Genomic DNA, 20,314 nt, shown 5'->3' with positions numbered 1-20,314 from the left:
GGTAGAGTGCTGTGGCATCACAGCTCACAGCAACCTCCAATTTCTGGGCTCAAGCGATTCTCCTGCCTCCACCTCCCAAGTAGCTGGGACTACAGGTGCCTGCCACAACGCCCGGCTATTTTTTGGTTGCAGTCGTCATTGTTGTCTGGCGGGCCCAGGCTGGATTCGAACCCGCCAGCTCAGGTGTATGTGGCTGGCACCTTAGCTGCTTGAGCCACAGGTGCCGAGCCTCTTTCTGGCTTTTTTTATAGAGATTGCTTTTTTCTGAATAAACAGGGAAATAAAAATCTTGAAATTTTTATCAGATCTCAGTATTTCCAATTTTAATTGGTTTTAGTTCACAAGTCCTAATTAATTTTTCATTAATCAGCCAGAAGAAGGTAGGGCTAGAAGGGAACACTCTACTAAGGAAGCAGCATATTATAAGCTTCAAGATAAATAAGACCATAGCTTCAAAATAATAGGGTAACATATATTTCAGTTAAAAGCAATATTATTAGAACAGTTTGGCTTAAATAGCAAATTGGTTGAGAACAAATATCTCCTGGTTATGTTTTTTTCAAGTATTGGTAATTTTAGTACATCACGGGTTGTTTTTCAAGGTATTATACCAGAGTTTTCAGGAAAACTTTTTCTAATTGCATGATTTTTGTAATAAGTAAAAAAAAAAAAAAAAAAGATAGCCGGGCGTTGTGGTGGGTGCCTGTAGTCCCAGCTACTTGGGACTTGGAAGGCGGAGGCGAGAGAATCGCTTAAGCGTAGGAGTTGGAGGTTGCTGTAAGCTGTGATGCCATGGCACTCTAACGAGGGTAACATAGTGAGACTCTGTCTCAAAAAAAATAAAAATAAAAAGATTTGGACTCTTCAGGGGTTGTAGTCTTTTTTCCTTTTTTTTTTTTTTTTGAGACAGGGTCTCAAAGTGTTGCCCTGGGTAGTGTCATAGCTCACAGCAACCTCAAACTCTTGGGTTTAAGCGATTGTCTTGCCTTAGCCTCCCAAGAAGCTGGGACTACGGTTATTTTTTCTTATTGTTGTCATTGTTGTTTAACAAACCTGGGCCACGTTTGAACCCGCCAGCCCCAGTGTTTGTGGGTGGTGCCCTAACCACCAAGCTACAGGCGCAGAGTCAGTCTTTTCTTCTTTTAAAAATTTCATTTCTGTGTTCACTTTGGCAACACATGTACTAAAATTGGAGTGATAGAGAGAAGATTGGCATGGCCCCTGCACAGGGATGACACACAAATCCATGAAGTGTTTCATATTTTTTTAAAAACAAAAGCAAACAAACGAAAAAACTCATTTCCTAATAAATGCCAGTTACCTCTGTTTAGCTGGTTTGGTTAAATTTTTAATTTTGCTGCATTGCTGAATAACAGTCAACAAAAGTCTTATCACTTCTTGCTTAAGGGTTCCTCCCATGTTATGGGTAAACATGCAAATCGTGGTAGAATCTTTACCCTTTAAGCATATTATGCAAGAAATATGTGAGGTCTCTTAAAAATTAACTGTGCTACACTTAAAAAAATTTCTGTGCACAAGCAACTTTAAAAAAAAATTAATTGTACTAAGGTAGAATTCTGATCTCACCTGTTTTTGTGTGTCTTTTTGTTTTCTAATTGGGGTTAGATTTTTTTCTTTTTCTTTTTCTTTTCTTTTGAGACAGAGTCATACTATGTCGCCTTCCATAGAGTGCTGTGGTGTCACAGCTCACAGCAACCTCCAACTCTTGGGCTTAAGCGATTCTCTTGTCTCAGCCTCCTGAGTATCTGGGACTACAGGTGCCCGCCACCCTCCATGTACGTGATGGGTGCTGTAACCACTGTGTTACAGGTGCCGAGCTGATTTCTTTTTTTCCTTATATAAGGATAGCACATTCAGTTATTTAATGATGCCTCACCATTCAGTTTTTTTTGGGGGGATGGGAACAGGATTTTGCTCTGTCATCTAGGCTGGAGTATAGTGGCATTATCATAGCTCACTGCAGCGTTGAATTCTGGGCTCAAGTGATTCTACCTCCTCAGCCTCCTGAATAGGTGGAAGTATGGGTCATGCTAATTTTTATTATTTTATTTTATTATTATTATTTTTTTGTTTCTGTTTTTGCTGTTTTTGGCCAGGGCTGGGTTTGAACCTGCCACCTCCGGCATATGGGGCGAGTGCCCTACTCCTTTGAGCCACAGGCGCTGCCTGGGTCATGCTAATTAAAAAAAAAATTTTATTTTTTTTTTGTAGAGATGAGGTCTTTCTATGTTGCTCAGGCTGTTCTTGAACTCCTGGCCTCAAGTGATCCTCCTGCCTTGGCCTCCCAAAGTGCCAGTATTATAGAAGGGAGCTTCTATGCATGGCCAGCTCTGATTATTAATCATCATAATTATTTTTACCCATCTCTTGCTGATAGTTGTATAGGTTGTTTCCAATTTCTTACAGTTATAGTCCTGCTGTAATAAATAATCTAGTACGTAGAACAATAATTCTCAAACTTTAGTCTCAGGATTACTTTACTATCTTATGTGTAAGTTGTGAATTTGGGCAGATCTGCAGAAGCAAATCTTTATTCTGTCTTCAGCATTTTATCTTTGGAAGTTTTCAATCAGTCATGGTTTCAATATGGTATTGGAGATTGGATAAGAAAGGAAATGTAAGATAAAAATTAGGGTCTATATGTAATGTTGTTAAAAAAGCAGACGTAATTAAAAATACCAGAGAAGCAAAAAGTACCTTGCCCTTGACTGTTATGGAATAGTAACAGAAGAAATAGTCTTTGCTTTAAAGCTTAAATGTGAGTATAATTACATAGAGCTTCCTCCATAGTAAAAACATGTCAGTAAAGCATTAGGGGGCAAGATAGAGACACTGGTAATGTTGAGTCTGCTAATTAGCAATGGTCTGACTTCCTAATCTGGATAGTTTAAAGTAAATAGGTATTTCTAGCTAGATTAGTTAAGATGCTTTGACCCTCAAGTAGCAATACCCAAATAAGAATGGCTTAAGCTAAAACCATAAAGCAAGATAACATTATCTAACAAGAAGCCCAGAGGCAGCGCTTTTTCATTGTTGATAAAGGGTTCAATGATACTATCAGATACCCAAGTGCTTTTCTCTAAGTTATGTTCAACAAGTTTGTGTTATCTTTCCTGGTAGTTGCAAGATGGCTTTAGCAGTGCTAGGAGTCACACGGACACGACTAAGCAGTATAGAAACATAGCAATTCCCTCTGTGAGTGCCCCTTTTATTGGTGAAGAAAACCTCTAAAGGCCTACTAGCCAGTCTCAGATCTCTTAGGCTCCAGTAACTAGGATTGGGTTATATGCCATGTCCTGGCTGTAAAGGAGGCAAAGAGGAGAACTTCCCGGTACTTCTAGCTCTAGCCTTCGAAGTATTGGTAGCTTCTGCCGCCAGCAAGGAAGAAGTATAGAAGGTGTTTTTCATATTTTCCATAGAAAATAACCAACTTGCTCTCTGCTATCTTATTGTGATAATATATTTTTTAGAATACGAGTGTAGTTTAAGAGGGGGCAAGAGTATTCTTAAATATGACACTGGGAAATTATAATGCTTACAGTTCCATGTTCTCCACATTAAGAAATCTGCAAATTAGGCCTGGCGTGGTGGCTCATGCCTGTAATCCTAGTGATCTGGGAGGCCAAGGCAGGTGGATTGCCTGAGCTCAGAGGTTCGAGACCATCCTGAGCCAGAGTGAGACCCTGTCTCTACCAAAAAAAGTCACGGGGTCTCTAGCAAAAGTAGCCGGGCCTTGTGGTGGACACCTGTAGTCCCAGCTACTTGGGAGGCTAAGGGCAAGAGAATTGCTGAAAGAAGAAAAGAAAAAAAAAAAAAAGGAAATTAAAAAAACAAACAAACTAAGATAAGTGAAAACCAGTTGAAAGCAAAATAAAAAAAAAAATCTGCAAATTCTAGTTCTCTTTGAGGTCTTATACTATAATGATGATAGTTTTAAGATTATGTCTCCTGGGCGGCGCCTGTGGCTCAGCAGGTAGGGCGCTGGCCCCATATGCTGAGGGTGGTGGGTTCAAACCCAGCCCAGGCCAAAATGCAACAGAAAAATAGCCGGGCGTTGTGGCGGGCGCCTGTAGTCCCAGCTACTCGGGAGGCTGAGGCAAGAGAATTACCTAAGCCCAAGGATTTGGAGGTTGCTGTGAGCTGTGTGATGCCACGGCACTCTACCGAGGGTGATAAGGTGAGACTCTGTCTCTACACACACACACAAAAAAAGAAAGATTATGTCTCCTGCTTTTATTATTTTTTTTAAGACAGAGTTTCACTTTGTTGCTCTCCATAGAGTACCATGGCATGATAGCTCACAGCAACCTCAAACTTGTGGGCTCAAGCAGTCCTCTTGCCTCAGCCTCCTGAGTAGCTGGGACTAGAGGTACCCATCACAATGTCTGGCTATTTTTTTTTTTTTTTTTTGCAGTTTTTGGCTGGGGCCAGTGCCCTACTCCTTTGAGCCACAGGTGCCTCCCAACACCTGGCTATTTTTTTTTTTTTTTTTTTTTGGCCGGGGACAGGTTTGAACCTGCCACCTCCAGCATATGGGACCGGCGCCCTCCTCCTTGAGCCACAGGCGCCACCCATACACCTGGCTATTTTTAAAGATAGGGTTTTGCTCTTGCTCAGGCTAGTCTTGAACTCCTGAGCTCAAGCAACCACTTGCCTCAGCCTCCCAGAGTGCTAGGATTATATGTGAACCACTGCACCTGGCTACGTCTCCTATTTTTGAATAGTTTTTTACCATTTCACACCTTGTAAGGCAATAGGTTCATGTTGTGATGTTTACACTGCTTCCAGGCTGGAGAACAGAAGATAATGGCATCCTCAACTTCTGGAGAAAATTATTATAATAGAATATCAAGTGCTCAAATAATTTTAACCTACTTTCATAGCAAGTTGCCATAAGCAACCGGTTGTTATCAATGTAGCATATATGCAAGTAGCTTAGAATAATATGGAGATTAAACTGGCCTTAATACTGAAATTAGAAATTCTTCTTGCCTGGCTTTGTGCCCATAGCACAGTGGTTATGGTGCCAACCACATACACTGAGGCTGGTGGGTTCGAACCTGGCCCAGGCCTGCTAAAACAACAATGATAACTGCAACAAAAAATAGCTGGGCGTTGTAGTGGGTGCCTGTAGTCCCAGCGACTTGGGAGGCTGAGGCAAGAGAATTGCTTAAGCTCAAGAGTTTGAGGTTGCTGTGAGCTGTGACGCGACAGCACTCTACCAAGAGTGACAATATTCAGACTCTGTCTAAAAAAAAAAAGAAAAGAAATTCTTCTTGTCTTTCTTTATCCTACAGAATAGAGAAATATTACTGAGTTCTCTGGGTTACAGTAATTTATTATCAGAAGTATAGCTTGGAAAAAAAAAAAGAAGTATAGCTTGGAAAAGACTATTTTGAACATACACGGGGTGGATATTCAGGGTACCCTTTACATAGTTATTATCATCCACACTTTCCCCATTATGTGGAATCATTAGGATTACATTCTTGGACTGCCATCAGAAACCAATGAAGCACAAAGAGATTGCATCTTAGATTCTAGAAATTGATATCTGCCAGCCATGTATAATGAAAGTTCAGGTCAGTTATTTTAAAAAAAGAACAGAGAAAAGAAAGGAATGAGATATCAGTGAACAAAACATATCTATCAGTCTGTGAGTGGGAAGATTGTTAATAACTGATATAGATGAAATAGCTATAATCTTCATAGTCAAGAGAAGTTTGTCATGAAAAGCTCAGGTTAAAGTAAGTATTTATCTCTGTCTTCATGGTTTTTTCTAGGTTGAGTATTTAATAATCTATAACCAAAAATGGAATTAGTATGAATAACATTATTTGGTGTATTCTTGTAAGTTAACTCTAATGAGTTATAGACATTGATAGTCTTCTGTAATTCTATATTCTTTATTCTCCTCATTATATGATACAAACACCAAACAAGTGAACCAAGTCACATTAGAGGAGGGATCATAATTGGCTTTAAATTAATTAGGAAAAGTTTAAGTGGAACAAACTAAAAAATTCAAGCCCTGAGGAATTCTAACTCTTTGCCTCTCATGGTTTTCATTTATTTTTATATTTTCTTAGGGAAAAATTAAAAAGTGTACAAATAAAAATAACAAAAAGACTATCCTATAAGTCCATGATAACTTCATTTTCGACTACAGATATTCCTTATTGGCTCAACTCTGTCTGAAGTGAGAAACAGGATATAAGGGGACAGAAAGGGATATTTAGATGTCACGCCTAACCTGTTTTTATAGATTGATACCATTTTTAGTTTTTATCACTTTTTTCATATTGGTTCTCATTATGGGAGGCTTAAGTTTTTATAATTTTTCTCTATAATTATCTGTCTAAAGAAATAATGGCGGCTCAGCGCCTGTAGCTCAAGCGGCGAAGGCACCATCCACATACACCAGAGCTGGCAGGTTTGAATCCAGCGTGGGCCTGCCAAACAACAGTGACAACTACAACCAAAAAATAGCTGGGTGTTGTGGCAGGTGCCTATAGTTCCAGCTACTTGGGAGGCTGAGGCAAGAGAATCGCTTAAGCCCAGGAGTTGGAGGTTGCTATGATGCTGCGGCACTCTACCCAGGGCAACAGCTTGAGGCTCTCTCCAAAAAAAAAAGAAATAATGGCAAAAAATAATCAGAATTTTGAAAGTAAAATAAAACTCAAGCATTCTGAAAAATGGAAGAAAAATGCTTAAACAGAAGCATCAAGGATTATAAAAGAACTGATATAATTAAGGCACTAATAGTTGAAAAAAGTTTAAGGCATATTCCATTTTTCTATTTATTAAAATTAATTTTTTATTTTGAAATTATTATTATTAATTTTTTTTGTAGAGACAGAGTCTTACTTTATTGCCCTTGGTAGCGTGCCGTGGCATCACACGGCTCACAGCAACCTCCAATTCCTGGGCTTAGGTAATTCTCTTATCTCAGCCTTCCGAGTAAGCTGGGATTACAGGCGCCCACCACACGCCCAGCTATTTTTTTGTTGCAGTTTGGCTGCGGCCGGGTTTGAACCCGCCACCCTCGGTATATGGGACCAGCGCCCTACCCGCTGAGCCACAGGTGCCGCCCTTGAAATTAATTTTATTCATAGTAATTGGTTTTTAAATAATTTTTTTTAGAAATAATTTTGGATTTACAGAAGAATTGCAAATATACAGACAGTACCCACATACCCTTCACTAAGCTTTCTCTAATGTTAATATCTTGCATAGCTGTGGTAATTTTATCAAGATCAGGCAATTATTATTGGTACAGGTATATCCAGTTTTTTCCTTTTTAAAAAAATTTTAGTACATTTACTGAGTATGAGTATTTTTGTTACAGGGAGAAATTGTATAATGCTGAAGGCAGGTCTTTTAGTGTACCTATTGGTGAAGTAGTGTACACTGTATCCAGTAGGTGCTTTTTTATCCCTCACCCCCTCCCACCCTTTTTAGTTTTCAATGTCTAGTACGTGCTTTATGACCACATATACCCCTCAGGAGATACTTCACTTAGGGTAATAGTCTCCAGTTTCATCCATGGTGCTGCAAAAGACATTATCTCATTCCTTTTTTTTTTGAGACAGAGTCTCACTTTGTCACCCTCCTCAGTAGAGTGCCATGGTGTCATAGCCCACAGCAACCTCAAACTCTTACAGACTCAAGTGATTTCTCTTGCCTCACCCTCCCAAGTAGCTGGGACTACAGGCACCTGCCACAATGCCTAGCTGTTTTTAGAGATGGGGTCTTGCTGTGGCTCAGGCTGGTCTCGAACCTGTGAGCTCAGGGCAATCCACCCGCCTTGGCTACTAGAGTGTATTTCACTCCTTTTTAAAGTTGCGTAGTACCCTAAGAGAATGTGTGTGTGTGTGTATGTATGTATTGATATTTTAGATTTTCTTTATACATTCATCAGTTGGTAGTCACTTAGGTTGATTCCATATCTTTGCAGTTGTGAATTGTGCTGCAGTAAACATTCAGGTATAGGTGTCTTTTTGTAAAATGACTTCTTGTCTTTGGGTAGATCCCCAGCAGTGGGATTGCTGGGTCGAATGGTAGGTCTAGTTTTAGTTCTTTGAGGAATCTCTATACTGTTTTCCACAGGGGTTATAGTAATTTATGTTCTCTCTAACAGTGCATAAATGTTCCCTTTTTATTTTATTTTATTTTTTTGTTTATTTATTTATTTTTTTGAGACAGAGTCTCACTGTGTCGCCCTCGGTAGAGGGTTGTGGTGTCACAGCTCACAGCAACCTCAAACTTGGGCTCAAGTGATTCTCTTGCCTCAGCCTGCCAAGTTGCTGGGACTATAGGAGCCTGCCACAACACCCAGCTATTTTTTTGTTGCAGTTGTCATTTAGCTGGCCAGGGCCAGGTTCAAACCTGCCAGCCTGGTGAATGTGGCCAGTGCCCTACCCACTGAGCTATGGGCGCCACGCAATGTTCACTTTTTATTGTGTCTTTGTTAACATCTATCTTTTTTGATATTAATAATGGTGATTCTGATAGGAATAAGATTCTGACAGGAATATCTTGTTTTGGTTTTACTGGTAATTTGCATTTCCTGATGATTAGTGATGTTAAGCATAGTTTCATGTTTCTTAGTCTTTTATATATATCCTCTTTTTTTTTTTTTTTTGAGACAGAGTCTCACTATGCCACCCTGGGTAGAGTGCTGTACTGTCACAGCTCACAGCAACCTCAAACTCTCGGGCTTAAGCGATTCTCTTGCCTCAGCCTTCCGAGTAGCTGGGACTACAGGCACCTGTCACAACACCCAGCTATAATATATCCTCTTTTGAAAAAAATCTGTTCATGTCTTTTGCCTACTTTTTGATGAGGTTGTTTTCTTTTTATTGATTTATTTGAGTTCTTTGTAGAATCTGGATATTAGCCTTTTGATGGATGTATAGTTTATGTGAGTATTTTCTCCCATTCTGTAGGTGTCTATTTATCCTGTTGATTTTTTTACTGTGCAGAAACTTTCTAGTTTTAGTTTCATTTATTTATTTTTGTGGTTGCTACATTTGCTTTTGGGGTCTTAGTCATTAATTCTTTGCTTTGCCCATATCCATAAGAGTTTTTCCTACATTTTCTTCTAGAATTATTATTATGGTTTCAAGTCTTACATTTAAGTCTATCCATCTTGGGTTAATTTTTACATATGGTGAGAGAGATAGGGGTCCAGGTTCATTCTTCTGTATATGACTCTCCAATTTTCCCAGCACTATTTATTGAATAGGGTGGCCTTTGTCCAGTGTATGTTTTTGTCTGCTTTGTCAATGATCAGTTAGTTGTAGGTATTTGTTTGCTTTTATTTTTGGATTCTCTATTCTGTTCCACTGATCATTGTTTTTACTTTTATGCCAGTATCATGCTGTTGTGGTTACTATAGCCTTGTAGTATAGTTTGAAGTTGGGTAATGTGATACCTCCAGATTTGTTCCTTTTGCTTAGGATTGCTTTGGCTATTCTGGCTCTTTTTTGGTTCAGTTTGAAATTTGGGATTTTTTTTTAGATGTATGAAAAATGACATTGGTATTTTGATGAGAATTGTGTTGAATCTGTAAATCACTTTGGACAGTATAGATATTTTTAGTCTTTTTTTTTTCTGAGGCAGAGTCTCACTTTATTGCCCTCGGTAAGGTGCCGTGGCGTCACAACTCACAGCAACGTCCAACTCCTGAGCTTAGGCGATTCTCTTGCCTCAGCCTCCCGAGTACCTGGGACTATGGGCACCCACCAGAATGCCCAGCTATTTTTTGTTGCAGTTTGGCCAGGGCCAGGTTCAAACCTGCCATCCTCCATACATGGGGCCGGCGCCCTACCCACTGAGCCACAGGTGCCACCCATATTGAACACTTTTTTTTTTTTTTTGTAGAGACAGAGTCTCACTGTACCGCCCTCGGGTAGAGTGCCGTGGCATCACACGGCTCACAGCAACCTCTAACTCTTGGGCTTACGCGATTCTCTTGCCTCAGCCTCCCGAGCAGCTGGGACTACAGGCGCCCGCCACAATGCCCGGCTATTTTTTTGTTGCAGTTTGGCCGGGGCTGGGTTTGAACCCGCCACCCTCGGCATATGGGGCCGGCGCCCTACTCATTGAGCCACAGGCGCCGCCCCATATTGGACACTTTAAAGCATTTCTTATAGGGTAGGTCTAGTGGTGACAAATCCCTTAGTGTTTGCTTGTCTGGGAAGGAGTTTATTTCTCCTCATTTATGAAATTTAGTTTGGCAGGATACAGAATTCTTGGTTGCCACTTACTCTGTTTAAGAAGACGAAAAATGCGACCCCAATCCCTCCTCGTTTGCTAGGTTTTTGTTGAGAAGTCTGCTCTTAGTCTTACAGGTTTTTCTTTATAAATTACTTGATGCTTTGATCTCTCAGCTTGCAGGATATTCTTTTTTACTTTCACTTTGGCCAGACTGATGTCTGTTTGCCTTGGGTATGTCCTATTTGCCATGAATCTTTCTGGTATTTCATGACCTTTTTGTATCTGGGTGTGTAAATCTCTAGCAATCCAGGGAAGTTTTCCTCCATTTATTCTCTCTCTTATTTCTATGCTTTTTGCTTTTTCTTCTCTCTCAAGGATGCCTATAATTTTTTTATTTGTTTGCTTTACACAATCCTATATTTCCCAGAGAGATTGTTCTTCTTGGTTCTTTTTTTCTTCAATTTTGACTGGGTTGATTCATAAGACTTGTCTTTAAGTTCTAAAATTCTTTTTTCTGCTTGGTTTAGTCTGTTGTTAAACCTTTCTGCTGCACCTTGAAACTTCCTGAATGACTCTTTCATTTCTAGAAGTTTGGTTATATATTTTCTCAGATTATCTGTCTATTTAGTGAATTTTTCATTCATGTCCTGAATTATTTTTTTTTTTGGTTTCTATGTGTTAGTTTCCAATTTTCTCATCAGTCCCATTAATCTTACTTGCAATCACATTCTGAATTTTTTTTTTTATTGTAGAGACAGAGTCTCACTTTACTGCCTTTAGTAGAGTACTGCCTTTAGTACTGCCTCACAGCAACCTCCAGCTCTTGGGTTTAGGTGATTCTCTTGCCTCAGCCTCCTGAGCAGCTGGGACTACAGGCGCCCACCACAACGCCCAGCTATTTTTTGGTTGCAGTTTGGCCGGGGCCGGGTTTGAAACTGCCACCCTCTGTATATGGGGCCGGCGCCCTACTCACTGAGCCACAGGCACTGTCCCACATTCTGAATTTTTATTGGACACTTCAGCAATTTTCTTTGGTTGTAGTCCAGGGCTGGAGAGCTAGTGTGATCCTTATGGGGTTTCAAAACAGGCTGTTTTTTCAAGTTGATTCCTTCTCTTCTAGGCCCCGTTCTCTCAGCTTAAAACAGATCACTTTGCAGTATACCCTTTCTCCCCTGCTAAGAGCTCTGTGCTCAGAGAATAGAGGGAGAGGTCCCTGGATGGCACGTTTGGGTCCTGCTGAAGATTGACCTGGCAGATATACTCTGAACCTTTAACACTGCTGCTCTTCTGCATCTCCCCTTTCTCCTGTGGTTGCCCTGCAGGTGCTGGGGGTTATTTGTATAGAGGGGTGGGGTGGTCCCCAGGTCACTGAAAGCTTGGGTGGGGGCTGAGCGGCCCACCTAGGGATGGCTGTGGTAGAGCCATGCAGGCTAGGTGGCAGTGGTTGCCTGGGCCCATGGTAATGTGTTTTTGCCTCACATGAGGCAGTGGTGGTGGCTGGACAGGGTTGCCTAGGCAGTGGTAGCAGTTGTCCATTACCTGGGTCCCCTGGAGGCAGTTGGGGTATGGCACCTGCTCACGGGTATAAGAGTGTACCTGGCCTCCCTGCTCCTTCCTGTCCTGGCAGGACAGACCTGACCCCCAGCCTGATTCAGTGCTCTGGGGCTGGGACCTAAGAATGGAGCCAGCTGTAACACCCAGGGTTCTAAAGCCTGTAGGAACCCGGTTTATGTTCTCTGGAGTAATGTTGCTATAAAGTCTCTGGGCCGCTCCCTGTGTCAGTCTGGTGGCCTGCTGCAGTGGAGGAGCCCTCCTACAGCTCAGATTGCAGTGCTAGTAGGGAAAGTGTGGCACCCCAGGGGTTTCTCCTGCATACCTTTGTTCCCACTACCTCTGATCCTGCCCAGAGGTTCCTTCACTTTGGTTGATTCCCAGTACTCTCTTTTAGATGACTGATCAGAAAATGAGCATCTTCTTGCCACTTAGGATCCTTTCGTAAGAACATTGTGTGCAGGTTCCTTGTAGTCTGCCATCTTGGGCCCTCTCCATTTTTCCTTTTTTTTTTTTGGTAGAGACAGAGTCTCACTGTACCGCCCTTGGTAGAGTGCCGTGGCGTCACACGGCTCACAGCAACCTCTAACTCTCGGGCTTACGCGATTCTCTTGCCTCAGCCTCCTGAGCAGCTGGGACTCCAGGCGCCCGCCACAACGAACCCTCTCCATTTTTGATGGTAATTTCAGCTGTATTATCATGTTGACATAGGTGCTTTTTTTTTTTTTCTGAGACAGAGTCTCACGCTGTTGCCCTGGGTAGAGTGCTGTGGCATCACAGTTCACAGCAACCTCAAACTCTTGGGCGTAAGTGATTCTCTTGCCTCAGCCTCCCAAGTAGCTGGGACTACAGGTGCCTACCACATGCCCAGCTATTTTTTGGTTGCAGTTGTTATTGTTGTTTAGCAGGCCCAGGCAGGGTTTGAACCTACCACCCTAGGTGTACCAGAGTGTATTTCATTCCTTTTTAAATTTGCATAGTACCCCAAGTGTGTGTGTGTGTGTGTTTGTGTATGTGTGTGTGTGTGTATTACATACACATAGAGGAGTCAGCTGCCCAGGAAGTGAGTTTTTCAGAAGGATTGCAGAGCAGGGCCTAGAAGAATCTGAATGAGTTTCCCAAGTCTTCAGTGAATTGTTGAGAGAGTGATCTGAAGGTCTGTAAATGGCAGGAACAAGGAATGAGAGTTGGGAACAGGCGAGTTAAGCCTCAGGAGAGATACTTTTATGTGAGGGTAAAGAACTGTGATGATGAACAAAGAGTAACTTCGATGTGTGGAATTTGCTGAAGGGAGAAAGAATAGCTTGTGCTCAGATTTTAGTTCAGACAAGACTGCCAGAGCGTTACTGAAATTGGTTCAGGATTTAGAGTATCTGTTTACAGTGGAACAGTGTGAAAGGTTATCAGGGAATGTAGCTATTAGAGGATAGGTGAAGGTAAAGGAGAAGAGAGCGAGTAGGGAGCAGAAATGAGATCAGAGTCCAGCACAGAAGGGGAATTGATTGTTGGGCTTAAATTTTGGATGATTGTGACAATAATGAAGAACGTGATGGTCTTAGCTGATCTCACAATTTTTATTAATTTTGTAGAAGAGTGTGCTTATGGTGACATGCTGAGATACTAGGTTATACACAAAACAGATGCCATCATTGTTTTCAGGACTGCTTAGTAATGTTTAGCAATCCACTGTGGCCTTTGCTCAGCACATCATAAAGCACCCTAGCATGGGACTGTTTTATTTGTTGGAAAAGCTCAGCCCTAGATGAGGAGGAAGCCAGGATGAAAGCAGTTGGTGCTCATTTGATCTTTCGGCCTTGATAAACTTGTCTCCTAGGGATGGATGGTTGGGTAGAGATAACCGTTGAGTCCAGGTTGGAGCAAGATATCATTAGATCTTTAGGTCTTTGCAAAGCTTGATGCCAGGTTGGGAGTGAGTGTAAAAAAGTTCTGAGTTGCAAAAGGATGGAATAGCAGCATGAGAGATTCATGATCTGTTTTGAAGACATTTAAATTTAATAATATTGCAATAATATTTAAATCATGCTCAAGTTCTAAAGTATAACCTGACATCCTGCACATTAAACATCTATTTTCAGAATTAGAAAATGTGTCAATTTATAAAGTCACAACATAATACTTAAAAAATTTTACCTTTCCTGAAATGCTTGCCTTAATCTTTGCCATATTCAAAATATGCTTCAGACCTAATCATGTCATGGAACACTTAGAATCATGAAGCATGGTATCTTTGCAGTACACTAAGAAATACTGATATGGATGGATACGTATGATTCTTTTATATAAACCAAAAAAATTTTGCTAGCCGGAAATATATATGACTTCATTACATGTAACCATCTCTGCCTCTCACAAAATAATAGATAATGTTAGAAGGAAATCACATTTCACAGTTTCCCCATCTTTCTGAATTACTAGGCCAATTAGCATCACAGTCTTTCTTTTTTTTTTTTAGACAGAGTCTCAAGCTGTCACCCTGGAGTGCCATGGCGTCAGAGCTCACAGCAACCTCCCGCTCTTGGGCTTAAGCTGTTCTCTTGCCTCAGCCTCCCAAGTAGCTGGGACTATAAGCACCCACCACAACGCCCAGCTATTTTTTGGTTGTAGTTGTCATTGTTGTTTGGCGGGCCCAGGCTGGATTTGAACCCGCCAGCTCTGGTGTCCTAGCCACTTGAGCTACAGGCGCTGAGCCACATTATTTCTTTTGTCATTTATTAGAACTTTAGCTCAATGGCAGGTGGTTGCAGATGAGAGTTAAGGAAAATTTGGAGGAGAAAAATTCAGCTTTTTAAACCCCCCCCCCCTTTTTTTTTTTTTTTTTGGAAATAGTCTCACGTCATCCTTGGTAGAGTGCCATAGCATCATTGCTCACAGCAACTTCATACTCTTGGGCTCAAGTGATTCTCTTAGCTCAGCCTCCTGAGTTGCTGTAACTATAGGCACCTGCCAAATGCCCAGGTAGTTTTAGAGATGGGGTCTCATTTAAAAAGCTTAGACTGGTCTCAAACTCTTGAGCTCAGGCAGCCTACCTATCTTGGCCTCCCAGAGTCCTTTGATGCCTGGCCTTTAAAAACACTTTTATTGGCTGGGCACAGTGGCTCACACATGTAATCCTAGCACTCTGGGAGGCCAAGACAGGTGGATAGCTTGAGTTCATGGGTTTGAGACCAGCCTGAGCAAAAAGTGAGACCCTGTCTCTACTAAACAGAAAAAACTGAGGCAAGAGTGTTGCTTGAGCCTAAGAGTTGGAGGTTGCTGTGAGCTATGGTACCACAGCACTCTAGCCAGGGTGATAGCTTGAGACTCCGGCTCAAAACAATAACAACAACAACAAAAAAACACTTTTATTGATGGAATTCTCTATAGTGTCTAAGAAATTTTTATTTGTTTTAAAGATACTAGCCAGTCTTCTTGAGAGATGTTCTGTGGTTCTGTGAAAAAGTGAGTTCCGGGCGGCGCCTGTGGCTCAGTGAGTAGGGCGCCGGCCCCATATGCTGAGGGTGGCGGGTTCAAACCCAGCCCCGGCCAAATTGCAACAAAAAAATAGCCGGGCATTGTGGCGGGCGCCTGTAGTCCCAGCTGCTCGGGAGGCTGAGGCAAGAGAATCGCGTAAGCCCAAGAGTTAGAGGTTGCTGTGAGCTGTGTGATGCCATGGCACTCTACCTGAGGGTGGTATGTGAGACTCTGTCTCTACAAAAAAAAAAAAAAAAAGAAAAAGTGAGTTCCATCATCATATAACTTTAGGAAACTACGAACTATTTCTTTGTCCTCCTTGGTGATTCACAGTGAACATCAATTTATATCAGATTTTAAAAGGCTCTGGAAAATGATATACTACTAATAATTTAGAATTTTTTTGAGCACTTTCTAAGACTCTTTTCTAAGTCCCCTATATGCTTTACTCTTCCTAATCTTTACAACTCTATCTTGTGTAAGGCACATGCTTAAGGTATAATGGAAGAACTGGTATTCAAACCCAGGAAGACTGGCTCCATGTGGTCTCAAATCTGTAACCAGTAAAGAAACAGGTTTAACATTAAATCCAGCATTTCTCAAACTTGTTTGACTATGGAACATCATTATCTTTCAAAATTTAAGCAGAGATTAGTCAGTTTTCTATGGCATGAGCCCTGGAAAATGCTGCCTGAGCCAGCTGACGCTGGTGGTTGCATTGTTTTAAGATAGAACCAGTTTCTTCTAATTTGATTCTCTGTAGATAACACTAAATGTGATATTTATTTATTTGCTACTTTTCCTACTTGAAAGCCTAGTATTTTGACTTCAAGGCATTTTATATTCTCTTTCACAATGACCTTCCCAGGAATTTTTAAAAGATTAATATCAATATGTATTACGCATATATTTGAGTTATAAAACAGTTTATAACTAAATAGCTGTTTCACTTTCTCTAAGTTTATATTATCATAAATTTCTTTAGTTCTTTTTAGAGACGAGGTCTCACTATATTTTTCAGGCTGGTCTCAAACTCTTGGGCTCAAGTGATCCTCCTGCCTCACCCTTCCAAGTACAGGCATGTACAACTGGTCTCGGCTTATCATAAAGTTTTAATGTTTAGAGATATTAGAGATTAGCCAGTTCATCTCTTTTTTAGCACTATTAAGTGTTTAATTTTTTTGCATGTTAAAAAAATGACAGCTATTTAGTGCTGAACATGATAATTTATATCTAATTTGTGAGCTTTGGAAAGTTACTTCATTTTGTGTAAATTTTGTTTTTTTATCTAAAAGATAAGAATAATATCTTGCAGGATGGCTATTAGAAGTTAATAAAACAATTCATGTAGTATCTGGCACACAGAAGGTTCTCAATCTTAATTACCTTTTTTTCCCTTAAGGAGTAGTCTTAATTCTGCACCATGGATGACTTACGAAATAATGGAAAGGAAAGAACAATTTTAAATTTGAATACTACAATATTACTACATTGTAAAGCCAGGATTCAAACCCAGATGTGTTAGACATAAAATCATTTTTGCTGACATCTGCTGCGTTTCCGATGGAGTGGTGTTGTCATGATACAGGTTGTATGGGAGTTAAAACCAGTTCCCTTCTGGCTTTCCAACTGACATAATAAGCAAAATCTGACTGGGCAAACATAGACCTATTTATTGGTTCACTTATTACTAATGTTAAACTAGCTTTGGTGCTGACTGCTCCTGTTCTTTTTAAAAATTTCACTGTTGTCATTTAAAATCTGACAGACTTTCAAAAGCTTCAGAGAATGCTTAATGGTTTAAATCATTAAATTATCTTTTCCAAAGTGGTCTTTTCCATCTGGCAAAATCATGTGGATTGGTCAAAATTGGTTATATTTTCATATTTATCATTAGATGCTTGTTTGGCTTTTATGGAGCTTTTGAAGTTTATGGATAGTACTTAACATGTATAACCTACATATGGACAGTCATTTAAAACAAAGCTATTAAAAGAAAAATCTGTAGGGATTTTTCTTTTTTTTTTTTTGTAGGGATTTTTCAATTCTGCAAAATATAACTCCCTAAACAAAGGAAAAATGGGTTTGGTTTGATCTGTATGTAGGGGAAATTTGTAATGTTCTATTCTAAGTGCCTCTCGCAGCCTGTCCTGGTACATAATAAGTTCTCAGTAAATATTAATGGAACAGAATTTGATTTATAATCCCAACTTTGTCACTTGACAGGTTTCTATAGACTTCAGTTTCCTCATATGTAAGAAAGCAGGTACTGGAACTGGTGTCGTGGCTCACACCTGTAATCCTAATACTCTTGGAGGCCAATGTGAATGGATCACTTGAGCTCAGGAGTTTGAGACCGACCTGAGCAAGAGCGAGACCCTCATCTCTAAAAATAAATAAATAAATAAAAATAAATAGCCGTGTGTTGTGGTGGGTGCTTGTAGTCCCAGCTACTCGGAAGGCTGAGGCAAGAGGATCACTTGAGCCCAAGAGTTTGGGATTGCTGTGAGCTATGATGCCACGGCACTCTGGGAAGGGCAACAAAGTGAGACTCTGTCTCCAGAAAAAGGGGGGGGAATAACCAATATTTCCCTCCTAGGGTTGTGGTAACAATTAAGTGTTCAGGCATATAATATAACTAGCATAGCATATGGCACATAATAGGCATATAGTTTTTCTCCCAGATACCTCACTGCATTCTGCCGTGATGTTCTTTCGAAGCATGTTTTTATTTCTCATTCCCTATACATTTATAAGCCATATTCAAGAGAGAATATGAATGTTTGCCATTTAAACCAAAAATATGTTTTTCTGCAGCCATACTTTTAGAATATTTTAGCAAAAATGAATTTATGTCTAACATACTTTGGTTTGAATTCTGAGCTTTGCAGTGTAGTAGTGTTCAGACCTTAGGCAGGTTACTTAACCTGTCTGTAAAGTATTGTGAGACTAAAATGAGTAAGGATCTAGCTTATTGCCTGGTTTATGTAGGTACAAAATAAATGTTATTGTTTTACATTAAAACTGTTGTTTAATCAGATAATTTACATAATTAATCATGGCTTTTGAGCACCTATTCTACTTAGGCCCTATTAAGAGCAGCAGGCAGGGCGGCACCTGTGGCTCAGTGAGAGGGTGCCGGCCCCATATACCGAGGGTGGCGGGTTCAAACCCAGCCCCGGCCAAATTGCAACAAAAAAATAGCCGGGTGTTGTGGCAGGCTCCTGTAGTCCCAGCTACTTGGGAGGCTGAGGCAAGAGAATCGCCTAAACCCAGGAGTTGGAAGTTGCTGTGAGCTGTGATGCCATGGCACTCTACCGAGGGTGATAAAGTGAAACTCTGTCTCTATAAAAAAAAAGAGCAGCAGGGAGGAACATGGTGAATGAACAGTGGGCATATTATTATGTAGGTGACTGAATTTCCCTTACCTAGAATAAGGTTTTGCAATAGGGGTATTTTCTATTGTATTTGAGGTAAAAGAAACTGATGGTCTTGTTATCGTATTTAGCATGCCTTTTTTAAAATGTTGTCTTTTTATTTAATATTAAATAATAAAAAAATAAAATTTCTGAGAGAGGTTTCATGAGTGTTACAGCAGATAATGTAAATTTTTTCTTTCTTTTTTTTTTTTGGCCAGGGCTGGGTTTGAACCCGCCCCCTCCTTCATATGGGGCCGGTGCCCTACCCCTTTGAGCCACAGACACTGCCCACTGTAAATTTTTTCTAAAATTTGTTTTCATCTTTTGCTGATCTTGTTCATTAGCATGAAACATGTTCCTCTCCTATATTAAAATTCAACACAATATTGGCAAGCCAAATTTAATAAAATATTCTGTTCATTTTAAAATTCTCTTGTTTAGATATTATATGAAATTGATTCTGACCCTGGAAGACTGAGTATTACAAAGCTGATGCTAAAAGTTTTATAAGAATACCTAATAAGGCAGGGCTCAGTGGCTCACACCTGTAATCCCAGACTTGGGAGGCTGAGGCGAGTGGATTGCCTGAGCTCACAGGTTCAAGACCACCCTGAGCAAGAGCAAGACCCCCTTCTCTAAAAAATAGCTAGGTGTTGTGGCAGACGCCTATAGTCCCAGCTACTTAGGAGTCTGAGGCAAGAGAATCACTTGAGCCCAAGAGTTAGAGGTTACTGTGAGCTATGATGCCATGGCAACAAGGTGAGACTCTGTGTCAAAAAAAAAAAAAAAAAGAAAAGAAAAAAAACAACGTAATAAATAGACAAGCTTATGGGTGGCGCCTGTGGCTCAAAGGAGTAGGGTGCCGGCCCCATATACTGGAGCTGGTGGGTTCAAACCAGCCCTGGCCAAAAAAAAAAAAAAAATAGACAAGCTTAAGGGCTTAAGGATTGGGCGTTATAGAAAAAGTTTTCATTTTGAAAATGTTTATTATACTTACCAGATTAACAATTTTTAAAGTGGTACCAAAATAATTAGAAGTTGACTTTCTCTGTTGAGATATCAGCATCTATTTTCTGTTATATAGGGTTTCTTTTATTCATCGGGATGTATTATTCACACACCCTAAAAGTCTCAGGGATGTTTAAGTACGTTCATATTATCATGTATCCTCTACCATCATCTGGTTCCAGAGAGTTTTCATCACCCTGTACCTAATAAATAGTCACTCCCCATTCCTGCCTTCCTCATCTACTTTATGTTTCCATGAATTCGCCTATTCTAAATGTTTCATATAAATGGAATCATACAATATGTTGCCTTAAGTGTCTGGCTTCTTTTCACTTAGAATAATGTTTTCAAGGTTTACCATGCCGTAGCATTACCAGTCCTTCACTTCTTTTTGTGACTGAATGATGTTTCATTGTGTGCATATACCACATTTTGTTTATCCATTCATCGATTTATGGACATTTGAGTTGTTTCTACTTTTTGGCTATTGTGATTAATGCTGCTATGAACACTCATACACAAGTTTTTCTCTGGATGTATCTTTTCAATTCTCCTTAGTATATGCCTAGGATAGAATTATGAGAACACTGTTTAACTTTTTGAGGAATTGCCAAAACTATTTT

General features: G+C 40.3%; 1 protein-coding gene and 1 non-coding gene across 6 annotated transcripts in view; both read left to right on the top strand.

The window, feature by feature from the left end:
- Window positions 1-20,314, top strand: part of SHLD2 (shieldin complex subunit 2) — a 97,355-nt gene that overhangs the window by 9,548 nt on the left and 67,493 nt on the right. The gene's annotated exons all lie outside the window — the stretch shown is intronic.
- Window positions 1,160-1,266, top strand: LOC128582735 (U6 spliceosomal RNA). Its single transcript, XR_008379181.1, has one exon. It is a non-coding gene; the product is annotated as a U6 spliceosomal RNA (small nuclear RNA).

Source organism: Nycticebus coucang, chromosome 3 (genome assembly GCF_027406575.1).
Source record: "Nycticebus coucang isolate mNycCou1 chromosome 3, mNycCou1.pri, whole genome shotgun sequence".
Classification (NCBI taxonomy): domain Eukaryota; kingdom Metazoa; phylum Chordata; class Mammalia; order Primates; family Lorisidae; genus Nycticebus; species Nycticebus coucang.
This window is presented reverse-complemented; position numbering and strand designations above follow the sequence as displayed.